Genomic DNA, 12,113 nt, shown 5'->3' with positions numbered 1-12,113 from the left:
AATATTACTAGCAGGAAGCTGCAGATAACAAGGCTCTCAATATAAGTTAAAATGACAAACCACTGGCACACCTTTCCACGTTAAAATAAAAACCACCTACCGTGTCTGTGTGTAAGGAAAATCACAGGTGCTAGAGAAAGGGATATTGGGTACACAAAAACATTTTAGAGAGAGCTACCCTTCTGTTTCTCCCTGCCCCCTTTTGTTTCCAGTGGTGGTATGTGTCACTCAGTTTGTTGCAGTAAAGAAATAGTGTGGAAGTAAGGCATAGATCTCCAAACATTTGGTTGCTATGTACCAGGATCATTGGATGTTTCCGCCACATTGTTTGCCTATGTAAGGAACAACAAGGCTGTGGATTACTAAATCTTTCAGGTTACAGAAACTCCATTTGGCTCCGAAAGGCTGCTCCTGTGGTTGACTTTTCTCCCCAGTTGGCCTTAATTATTCAGAAGCACTCTCTGTTTTGAATGTGACCACTCTTGGGATGAAACCATCTGAAGCCCTCTTAAGTCTTTGAGATTTAGAGCTTTCTCAAACTGTACTATAACCCCCTGTATTCACCTGTATTAATCAGTGCATGATTATCATGAACAAATCAAGATATAGCTGTAAACAAGGTTTTGTTCTTTGTTGGTAATTGTGACTAGATCAGGACTAGATCAGTTGTGAAAAACTGCATTTAATTTGTGCCTTTATTCCCAGAGAGCTGAAGCACTCTCTACATGTACTAACATTAAGATACTTTCCCGATCAGGACATTTGGTCTTATCCAGAATTATGATTATAAACTGCTACTGAGCTAAAAGCAGTGTGCCATTTCCTATCTCACTTACCTGGGATACTGATTCCCAATAGTCACATCCTTTCTGTGACCTCACATAGAAATAAGGATGCTAGACACAAAGGTTGGATGAACTGGACCACATTTATTATTAGTTTTAACACAACACGGAACTGCAGTAGGGAACCAGGTGCCGGGTACTAACTACTCATAACAAACTGTGGCTTATCCATACTTACTGTTTGCCCCTTTCTTTCCAGGTGCAGTTCCACGCTTAAAAGCTCCATGCCCAAGACTCAACAGCGAAACACAGATCCCCTAGTATTCAGAGGCACCTTAGACACGTCTCTATTAAACTTCATGCAGATATCCAAGCTATATACATGGAAGTAATGCCTGTGCAAATGGAGGCAGGGAGGGATAGATGATACTGGGAAAGCTCATTCTGAACCATCCCTGCAGATTCCCAAAGCCAACTGTATCTAGTTTAGAATGAGTTTGTAAACCTTTCTTGATTTTACTGTTTTATCTTTTGTTAACCGCTTTGAGGTTTTTGCAAACAAGCAGTGTATAAATTTTAATGAAATAAATAAATAATATAAAAGTGCCCCCCATAAAACATTCACATCTCTGAAAATGTATTTAGAAAGACCTGTTCCATAGTTTCCCTAGTAGTGACTTGGGGAAAGGTGGGGGTTGTGAGTGAGGTTGGGAATGGACAAACTTTTCAGCCTGACCCTCACTTTTGGGGTGGAAAGAGTTGTCACAGAGTACCTGCATTTTGTTCTGTCAGCTCTGCAGCTGTTATTCGGTATATATCTGGTACACTCTTTAGGTAGTAAATTTACGGTATAACGTACACAATGGCCATGTTTCCCAAAACATCCTTGCTTTTTAATAGTGTGACTGTGAAATACAATAGCAATGAAAAACTTGTATTCTGTTATTTTAGGGCAGCTAGTTAATCTATTCCACATTCTGACGCATCTTCCTATTGTGCTATGTCTCCCTGAAACAACTGTCTTTATAATTATTATTAATTATGTCATGTAAAGGGTACACTGTGTACTTTGGCTTCTGTTCTCAGCTGTCTGTAATATTGCAGGGCTGAAATCCTCTTTTACTTCTAACTACCAGATTATTATTCCTGAATTTTACTCTTACTGCTCTTCTTGTTTTAAAGGTCCTTTAATGCCCCTGGTTTAGTTTGGTTTTGGCCAGTGACTGAAGAATTTGTTTCTCTCTTTCCAAATGTAAATGCATTTTAATTTCTCCCCCCACCCCTCTTGTTTGCTACATATGAGCTATTAGCTGACATGTTTATTTTCTAGAGTCTGGACCAGCTTTTAAAATTTGTTTTGCCTCCTTCAATTTATAAATGTTATAATCAATTATTTAGCTATCATTTCCCATGTGAGTCCTAAGCAGAATAGTTGATAGCCCTCACACAGGCCATTCGAAGAGACAGGCGTCTCTGAAGCAGCTGACACTGGTGAGCCCAGCTAGTTTCCAACCTCTCTTGAGTGCCAGAGTTTTGAGGGCCAGCCAGCAATTGCACATTTCGTTCATCACTCAGCCAATGAAAAGGATGTGTTGTGCAAGTCTCTTCACTCCCCTTTGCTGAGTTTGCATTGTTTTGCCCATTGCATATTCAGCCTCAGGGTAGCATTGAAAGAAAAAGCTGGCCATCAGAGAGAAATACCCTCAAACTACAGCAGTGTAATTGCACTCAATCAGCATCAGCTTAGCATCAATAATTAGGCAGGGGCCCAATAATAAAGCTGGCATCTAGGCTAGCCAGTGAAAACATGAGTACTACTATAGAACTTAGACACAAATGCTTTCAGGCAAAATTAACTTCCTATGAAGAAACTACTTCTTTAGCTATTGCACTTGAATATGAGCAGGAGATTCATTGCATTAACATGGTATTTGTGTTAATAATGTTTTCTTTCTCATCCTTATTGAAGTTTCAGCTAAATAATTTTATTATTTTGCTTGTGACATGCTGTCTTTTCGAATCTAATTAAAACTTACTTTTTCGTCCTTAGGTGGAAAGAGAACTCTGCAGAGATGAGCTCTTAATTAATGCACAGGGTCCCTGCGAGTCCCACCTCTCAACAGCAGTGATTGACATCCAAGGATACATAAATTACACTAATTGAGCTTTGCATCTACGCAATCTTTCCACAACCGACTCATCGGAGGAGGTAAGTGAGCAGACCAGCATAAAAAGTTACTTCAGCATGCCTGTGTGCTTTCCCTTTGGGGGAAAATATTTCCAGATTACTGAACATATGTTTCTACAGAAGACAGATTTTCTCTTCACTTTCTCTTCACTTTACTTTTTATTTAAAAATATTAGCATCTTAATACAGCCACTTACTCACCACACATATCACGACTGCCGGCAGCAAAATGTTACAAATCAGTGACATTATACAAATAATCACTTGGCAACACTAGTTGATTTTAAATTGTATTGAATCATTTCTTTATCTAACTAGGTGGGGATAAAAATTAGTCTTAACTACAGATAATCTCTGTCAGAGTTTAGAGGCCATGTCACTTGCCTCAAAGGTCCTTCTGAAATCACCCAAAATGACACAGATTAAATGAGTCTAGATATATATTTAAAAGTACTTTTCTTTCGGGCCCAAAGAGTTATGTTCATAAATTCGCTGACATAACTTAGAGTGCTTGCTGGATGTGGATCATCTTTTGCAACTTGGTGTGTAAGGACACATTTGAAGGAGCATGGTAAGCTTAGCATCCAGCTATATGAGCACCCCAAAATGGCAGAAATATGGGGTAGTATTGGTGCAATAACAAATTACTACCTCATTAGACCCTGCAGAGTGTCACTTTCACATGCCTGCATATCCCACCTGGATGACTTACAAAACAGCATTATTATTATTATTATTATTATTATTATTATTATTATTATTATTTATTAATCACCTCATAAAAATTATCTAGGTGGTATGGAGGTCATATGACATAGATCATTTTGGCCATGTAATAGCTGGTGTTATCATGGCTGCACAAAGGTGGTAATAGGCCCAGGTCAAGTGGAAAATATAGGTCCCATTTCAAAACACACACACCCCACACACACTTTCAATAATCTTTACCAAAGGGTCCCTTTGCCTCTCCCAAGGGAATTCTGAGTAGGCCCTCTCAACACTCTAAGCCCATGACAATTGGCCCACCTGGCTCTTGCTCTGTTTTGGCCTGGGTGCTATTTGGTATCTGCCTCATGGCCACAGACAAGAGCAGTACTTATGTGGCCAAAGTCTATTCAAGACTCTCAGGATAATTTACCGTACAAAAGACAAATTCTTCAGAGCAAAAGGGAGAAGATGATTTTCGTTCTTGAAATTGCCAGATGAGCAGGCTAAGCAAGATGCCGGAAGTATAGGAAAGAGTGGATATGATGCAATTGCTAGGCAACTCCCAAGTATTGTCCCCTCACATGCTCATCCAGTTGGAGTCCAAGAGCAGTGTAGTCTTTCCTGGGTAGAAACACTGCCTGCAGTATAGCCCTGAGGTGTGCGGGCTTAATTGGGAATCCATTATGGTGTGAGATTCTACAGCCAGATGATACATTTGTAGGAGAAGCTCTGTGGCATGTGGGGCTTCTTGGCACTGAACTATTCCCCATGTGTTTGGCAGTGCCGCATATGTTTCTAGCTCTCTAACATCTTCTTTTTTGGCTAGATAAGTTTGTCTAAATCTGCAAAATATTTAGTCTGTTTCTGATGAATAATTCAAAAAATACCTAAGGATGAATTGCTTGAAATATCTATAAAGTGTATTTGCATAATATTCTCCCTTTTCGTTTTGGACCAACTGTCCAGTTTTATAGTGCACTTTGATCTTCTTGTTGTAAATGTTGTTTAAAGAATGTTTGGGCGGCATTCATTAAATTTAACTAGACATAAGATTAAGACTGTGGTGCAATGCAGTGAGGATGAAATCATTATACCAGCTGGAACACAGTGGTTTAAAAGATATGATAGAGGGAGCTGGGTTGTATCAAGGCAATACTTGGTAGAAAAGAAAATTTGTAAAAGGAGTTTGGTGAGTGCTGGAAGCAATCAAGAATGAAAATGGATGGAATCCAAAACATGCCTACTTAAAACTTTCTCTGTGGCTTAAGCAACAGCTCCAGCTATAAAGATAATCTGTTTGGTCTGGGAAAATGGCTTTTGTCCAGTTTTGTGCTTTTGTCTAAATAACTTAAGATCATCTTAAAAGCGGTGTTTGCTTTCGTCTGTTTTGACATTTCTTTTCATTCACTAAAAATTTTCCCAGTGCCTTATGTTACATTCTCAGTGATAAGCATGTCTAACTGGTAGAATTTCAGTGCCAGTTTGGCACTTTGAACTTGTGTCCTTATAGCATTCCACTGATGAGATTGTGATTTCCTAGAAGGCTTCTTGTTCTTGATAAATTACAAAAATTGGGGTCTTTTTTTAGAGGTACCAGAAGGGTAGAATTTAAGTGTGATGTGTTCAGTGCAGGGGAGGGGAGAGCAGAATATTTATCCCTTTGAAATCCTATAGAAGACACTAACAATAATTGAATATTGTTAGCTCTAACTCATATATTTGGCTTGCACTTTCCTGCCTGACTCACACTCTTTCACATTAAAAATAACTATGCATCCCAGATTCTGCAGCCAAGACAGGACTGAATGGTTCAGCTCATATCAGATAATTTTGAGAGTGTGGGTGGGGGAATCATTTTCCTAATCTGGCCTGGGGGAAGAATGTACGTAGTTTGGAAAATCTGATCTGAAGTGATGCTTGAGAAACGTAGCTTTGATGAAAGAGATGGCAAGCCAGAGCTTAAATGGGAGGGAGAAGGCAAGAAGAAGAAAAACTTAATGGGGATTGGGTATCTTTGGTTCAGGGATCTGACTTTGTTCCTACGAAACTTATCTTTCATTAACGTACAGGGAAACCTGTGTATCACTGTGAATGCATGTGGTATGGAGAGGCTTATTGCTTCACTCCCTGCACTGAGAGAGGAGTGAGTATCTTCAGTACACAACCCCGATATGAGCCTTGGGGGGAGGAGTCCCCCTCCCTTAATTCATAGCCCTATAGTGACATCACACTACCTTCACAGTGAGATTTGAGCTCCTTTGCCCCTGTAAATTAGTTAAGGAAATGTTGCTGTTTGTTATTTAAGAAAACATTTATTTTGATTAGTAGAACTCTGGGCTTGATGCTTTTCTGTGCTGGCAGCTTTGAACAAGCACACGAAGGAAGTATTTTAGTTAAGAAAATCTATGCTTTGCCAAATGATTTTTTTTTTAAAAAAAAAGCACATCAGGAGAACTGTGGGACCAACACTTGAAGGATACAAATATGATGCTTCCTTCAAGAGAAATCTTTAGGAATATGAAAAATGCAAGTATACAGATTAACTGAGAATTCATACCATCTGAGTGTTCCTATTTATCAGAGGTAGTTCTGGAAGCTGTCACTGATAAATCTTTGTACCTGTTTTGCCTCTTAAAGACCAGTTTTGAATAAAAAATTAGCATTCACCAGCTTTCTTTTCGCTATGTTAAGCAAACTGAGAATTAAAATGAATTACTATGGGCAGTTTACTAATATATCCTGTTTCAGAAACCAAAGCACAACACCCTTTACAGAAGAAGATTAAAACCTACAGCTTGGCTTGCCAACTTTCCAGTTGGCCTCTATGGCTGTGCCTTTTTCAGCGGTGTAATCTGCAATGATCAGAAATGAGCTGTGATGAAGCTGCGGTTAAAGAAGCAGTGGCTTGTTAGAAATCTGACAATCCTATGCATAGCAGACAGAGATGAGACTTCATAAGGTTATCATATTGGATCTTGGTGAGGCAACAGTATGTTAAAAGTACACTACTGTCTGTGAAAAGATTAAGGGTATGAGGTTTACCTATATCCAGATCAGAAAGAAGCATCATTGTTTGCTTCTAGTTTGATAAGAAAGATTTTAATGTCCAGAGGCTGAAAAAGCCAGCTACTTGTTTTGTTGGCTCTTTATCAAGCAAGATCTAAATGATTTCCCAGTGCATATGCCCTCATGTAGGGAATCTGTGGTTATACAGAAATTGGTACTATTCTCAGGTGGAAAGTTGGAATTGTAACATTGTGCCAAATTCCCATAAGCTGGCACTGCAGCACATGCATTCTCAAAACTCCCGTGGCAGCAAATAATTGTTTAGCATTTATGCAGCCATTAATATGACAATAGTTGTGAGCCTTCTCAGCATAAATGTAATCCTCCAAATGTCAAATCAATGCAGTGCTATCTCACTTGACTCAGTGATAAACTACATAGAATGCTGGGAATTATAATATTTGGAGGTGACGAGGTTCTACCCAGTTAGTGCTCTCTTTTAGTGTGTCCATGTTTTGACCGTCTACTCTCTAAAGGGCTGTTGACAACCTCACATTATTTTACTCTGAATTAATTAGTCTGACATTATCATTACCTTTTGCTCTGTCTTCATATTCACTAATGAATTTGGGCACTTTCTCAGACCATTTAATGCAGGTAAATTAACACCATAAGTCAATGTGTTCAAAAAAATGCATATGAACATACTTCTGTGCATAGGGAGCGGTGCTTAGAGGGTTCATTTAAAAAAAAATTAGTTACATTTCACCCTCACCAAAAAGGAATTAATCCTTTTTCAGTTCAGTTTATAGATGAATTCATAATTCATTCACAAGATCCTCAGAATTTTTTCAGCCTTCAGAATTTTACAAGCTGCTCTGCTAAATTATATAATATACATCAAAAGGCTAAGAAAACATTTTCTTATTTTTCCTAGCAATTAGGATTTTTAAAATTAAATGGTAGCATCACTTTTCAGATAGGTAAAAATGTAAACACAAGAGCCACAATGAAACAGAAAGTTTCGTACAGTGCATGCAAATGGTAAATGGATCCAGAGCAAAACTGAGTGAGGATATACAGGCAAAAGGAGGCAGAGTTTTGAATGTGACTCTTACTTTTGTACAGTAGGCTATTACTCCAGCCACACAAGTGTCAGAAGTTTCTATAGGGTGGGGTATAAATAAATTATTATTGTTATTGTTATTGTTATTATTTATTACTATAGACACCAGTACATCTCTCTGTCCTGTATCCAGGCAAACAAGATGCATTATCACAGTTAACTGACACACTTTAGCCAAGCAAAGTATTTGAGGGTGCAAAGCAGGACAAGTGAGAGAGATGAACTGGGGAAAGTGAGTGTGGCCTGAGGAGATTCCAGAGGGCAGGATGCACAGTCATGGAGGGTGGCATTCAGCCCCCAGGTCTGAAGTTCCCCATCCCTCACATAGATAATCACAATTAGTTCTGCAAGATTGTCACTGGAGGGCAAGAAAATCATTCTGCAATGTCATGGCAGCCAGGTAAACGTCACTTCACACATATTTGTATCTCCAGCTGCATTGTACCTGAAGCATCAAACAAAGTAGAATCAGATGTACAGCCTGTGAAGAAGATTGCAAAGTTTGGCATCTGTTATGGCTAGGCAGAGTGAACATTTTCACCGATGACAGATTTGTTCTGACCTAATCTGTCAAAATCACTGTGCCTGTGTCATTATTCACAGCTGGTGGGCAGTTTGTTTTTTGAATGTTTTACGTTCCTTACCAGTATTCTAGTGATTGCAACTAGAAACTATCAAGTTTTGGTACACAGCAGCCCCTTTTGTCATAGACCATTTGATCAAAACCGTGCAGTTTGGTCTTGCAGACCAACATGGCCTACATATTGATATTCAGTGTTCACCTGCATCTATACAAGCTTTATAAAGGTATAACATATTTGAAGTTGGAAGAATAAGATGTTGCTCTATGCCTGCTATTTATGTTTTGTGTATGTATGTATTTCTTTAAAAAGCAAGGATATTTTCAGCTAAAGAAAGAAAATTCATATTATTTCTACTCCAAAAACTATTTCCATTAACTAACATATAACACAGAAGCTATTTGAATATTTGCAACACCAAATGGTTATCACTCATTTGTGTTCTATTAATTTTTTGTTTGAGTTTATTTCTGTATTATTTTGTCATACTCTGAAATGATCCAGTTTTGTTTTTGCATTTCCTGAGAGCCTTTATTTTTACCCCTATGAAATGACAATTACCTAGTCTGTGAGATTCATTAGACTCTGTGTCTTGTGGAATTATTTATTAGTAGGAAAATTAAGCATATGCTCATTATGTTGGCAGCTAGTTTAGCTTTAAACTCAGATGTTGTTGCCTGTAGTTAAAGCATATTTTGCATTAATTCATAAATAATATTTTGTAGTTGAGCTACAAAAAAACATAATCTGTCCATCTAGGTAGATAATTATTATTCTTTCAAAATAAGCAACTAAAGTATTTACACTAATAGCAATGCAAGCATTTTATAAAACTGGAGAGCTGGGCCGACAATGAGATATGACAACCTGAATGTGCCAATTAGATTAGAAATTTCATAAAGAGTGCATAGAGAGCCAACCTGAGCCACAACTTTCCAGATTTCGGTTTTGAATTTAGTTTTAAATGCCAGGGCTGAATCCTTGCCCATGTGAAGCAATAACAGCAGAGTGTCAATGAATATATTCAGACAGTATTTTATTCACCGCTAGTTAAGCCTGGCGTGCTCTGGTCCATGGGGTCACGAAGAGTCGGAAACGACTAAACGACTAAACCACAACAACAAGTTAAGACATTGTACCCCAGTACACCTAGGATTGTGGGACCATGTTCTGATTTCTTGGTTTATCCAGGCTTTGCTATTGGAGCTTGGGTGGCCAAGGGATCTGTTCCTTCAGCAGTGAAACAGCTCGGACTGACCGCTGGAGACTATAGCTCTTCCTGGCTCTCTGCCAGGTCTTGATCTGGGCAGATACTTGCATTTAATTCCTCCTCCTCCCATGTAGCCTCTCATGTACACTTTGTCAGTGGCCATGAAGCTTCTGCCTGGCTCAGTCTCCTCTGCTCCTGTGATCCTGAAGGGGACCAATGGGAGTCCAAGGAACCCAGGTAATTCAGAATTGCCTGGAATGGTATCTTTCAGCCATCAGGGGTGTTAATCCTGTGAGCCCCTCCATCATAGGCTCATGTTGTATATACAGTGGTACCTTGGGTTAAGTACTTAATTCGTTCCGGAGGTCCGTTCTTAACCTGAAACTGTTCTTAACCTGAAGCACCACTTTAGCTAATGGGGCCTCCTGCTGCTGCCGTGCCACTGGCACACGATTTCTGTTCTCATCCTGAAGCAAAGTTCTTAACCCGAGGTCCTATTTCTGGGTTAGCGGAGTCTGTACGCTGAAGCGTATGTAACCTGAAGCGTATGTAACCCGAGGTACCACTGTATGTGTAAATAAATCATATGTCATACGGACACCATAGTCTCTGCTGTTCCTCATTCTTAGGAAACTGAACCCCAGGTAAGCACCCAGAACCCCTGGAATATTGCACTGCACAGAGATTGGGATGGTGTGCAACAATATATAGTGAACTATAAGAACACTTTTACTTTCATAGTAAAAAATTGTCCAGTAGACCTTTTCTGATATGTTCAACTTTGGTGAAATTTTGTTCCTTCACTGTAATTTTTTAGGGTGCTTTCATTCATCATATGAATTGACTTTCTGTGACCAAAGTTGTTCTGTGTGAGAACAACTGTGTATATCACAAAACAGATGGATCACTGTAGTGATGCCTGGTATGTCAGCCTAAGGCTGTAACTGACCCTTGTTATTTCTGAGAAAGCAAAAGGGTAATCCCTGCCTGAATTGGCCTGACACAAAAAGGAGATACAGCACATGTCAGACCAGACCCTAAGTGGAATTCACCACACCTACTACAATGTCTCATAAAGACGCAGAGCATAGTTCTGCAAACAGTGAATCACTTCACAGACATGTTGTGATTCGCTTAAACACCAGAGCATGGTGCCAGCCAATGCTTATAAGATCAAGAAAAGAATTATATAGAGATGTATGAAAAGCTTCGAAGAATTGAAACCCTGTTTTTAAAAAGAAAGGAAAAGAAAAGAAAAGCTGCCTTTGAAATGACTTCAGATTTTTTGCCTCAGTAGGACTTTTCAAATTTCCATAGTATACATTTGCCTTGCAACATTGGAAACAATCCTGACATCACATCACACATCTTCCATCACTTATCCTTTCATTCAAATCTAGTATTCCATCCCTCTGAATGATCTAACCTGCTTTCTGCTTTCTAGCACTCCAACCTCCTTCCAGGGTCACTGGAGTTGGGGGTGGGGAGAACAGAACATCCCCCAGAGCCTCCACTCCAATTTCCCACCTAAATAAGGACCACAATGTTCTTATCCACAAGACACCTGCTGTGTCAAAGAAATAATTTTGAGGCCTGCAAAAAAGTGATGGCAGATATATCAGCAAAGTCAGGAGGAAAGGACACTGAAAGTTCAGTTTGAAACCAGTACCAGTTGAAAGGGCCATCACCTTTCTGCCATCTAAAAGACTTCAGTTTTTTCCCCATGAATACCCTAGCAGCATATGGAGTTCTTATTACAGAGCTGTCAATAAAGGCAAAATAGTGAGTGAAAAATTGAATGAAATAACCTGCAAATAGATAAAAAAATGGGAAAATTAAGTTATGATGTCAAAATCCTGTCAGCCAGGGGGGTTGGGGGTTCAGTCTTTCTCTGGCATTACAGGTTTCAGCTAACTTTAAAATGCCTAAAAGTCCATAAAAATGCAAGCTATAGGGGAACCATATATAAAGTTATGGTTCCTTTTTTTCTACAGCTATTAACACACACACAGCTTTATTGCGGTCCATAGACCCAAAACACACAGTACAATAATAGACTATATTAACAGTTATTAAGGTGTGCATTTGGCCTTGCTAGCCAACAGGGGAGCTTTTAGTCTGTGCCTACTGATTTCTGATTTTTACTGCCTCTAAGAATTTTGCTATAGCCAATGAAATAGTATCAATCTTATCCTCAATGAGAACCTTGATATGAAAAGTATCAGCAATTCCAGGTTATTCTGTTAATATTTGATTGATTAGATGCTGTCCAACCTGATTATACAGACAACAGTGTAATAAAATTTGTTTCATACATTCAACATCCTGGGAACATGGGCATAGCCTTGGTATGGGACACCAGCCAATCTTCCCCTCAGCACTTCAGATGGCAAAACATTTAATCTGGTTTTAGAAAACAGATGACAATAGCTAGATATGGTCAAATTCTTAGGGTAGGGAGATAACAGAAACATTGTAGGTAATGGATTCCTGACACAGATGGGCCACA

General features: G+C 39.0%; 1 protein-coding gene across 24 annotated transcripts in view; it reads left to right on the top strand.

The window, feature by feature from the left end:
- TENM3 (teneurin transmembrane protein 3) overlaps positions 1 to 12,113 on the top strand; it is a 1,278,808-nt gene that overhangs the window by 642,716 nt on the left and 623,979 nt on the right. For all 24 annotated transcript variants that reach the window (XM_083630968.1, XM_083630934.1, XM_083630945.1 and 21 more), the window contains exon 5: positions 2,836 to 2,994. The gene's annotated coding sequence lies outside the window, so the exon portion shown is untranslated. The remainder of the gene's footprint in view (positions 1 to 2,835; positions 2,995 to 12,113) is intronic.

Source organism: Podarcis filfolensis, assembly GCF_964270895.1.
Source record: "Podarcis filfolensis genome assembly, chromosome: 9".
Lineage (NCBI taxonomy): Eukaryota > Metazoa > Chordata > Lepidosauria > Squamata > Lacertidae > Podarcis > Podarcis filfolensis.
The sequence above is the reverse complement of the archived record's forward strand: the minus strand, read 5'-3'. Positions and strand labels throughout refer to the sequence as shown.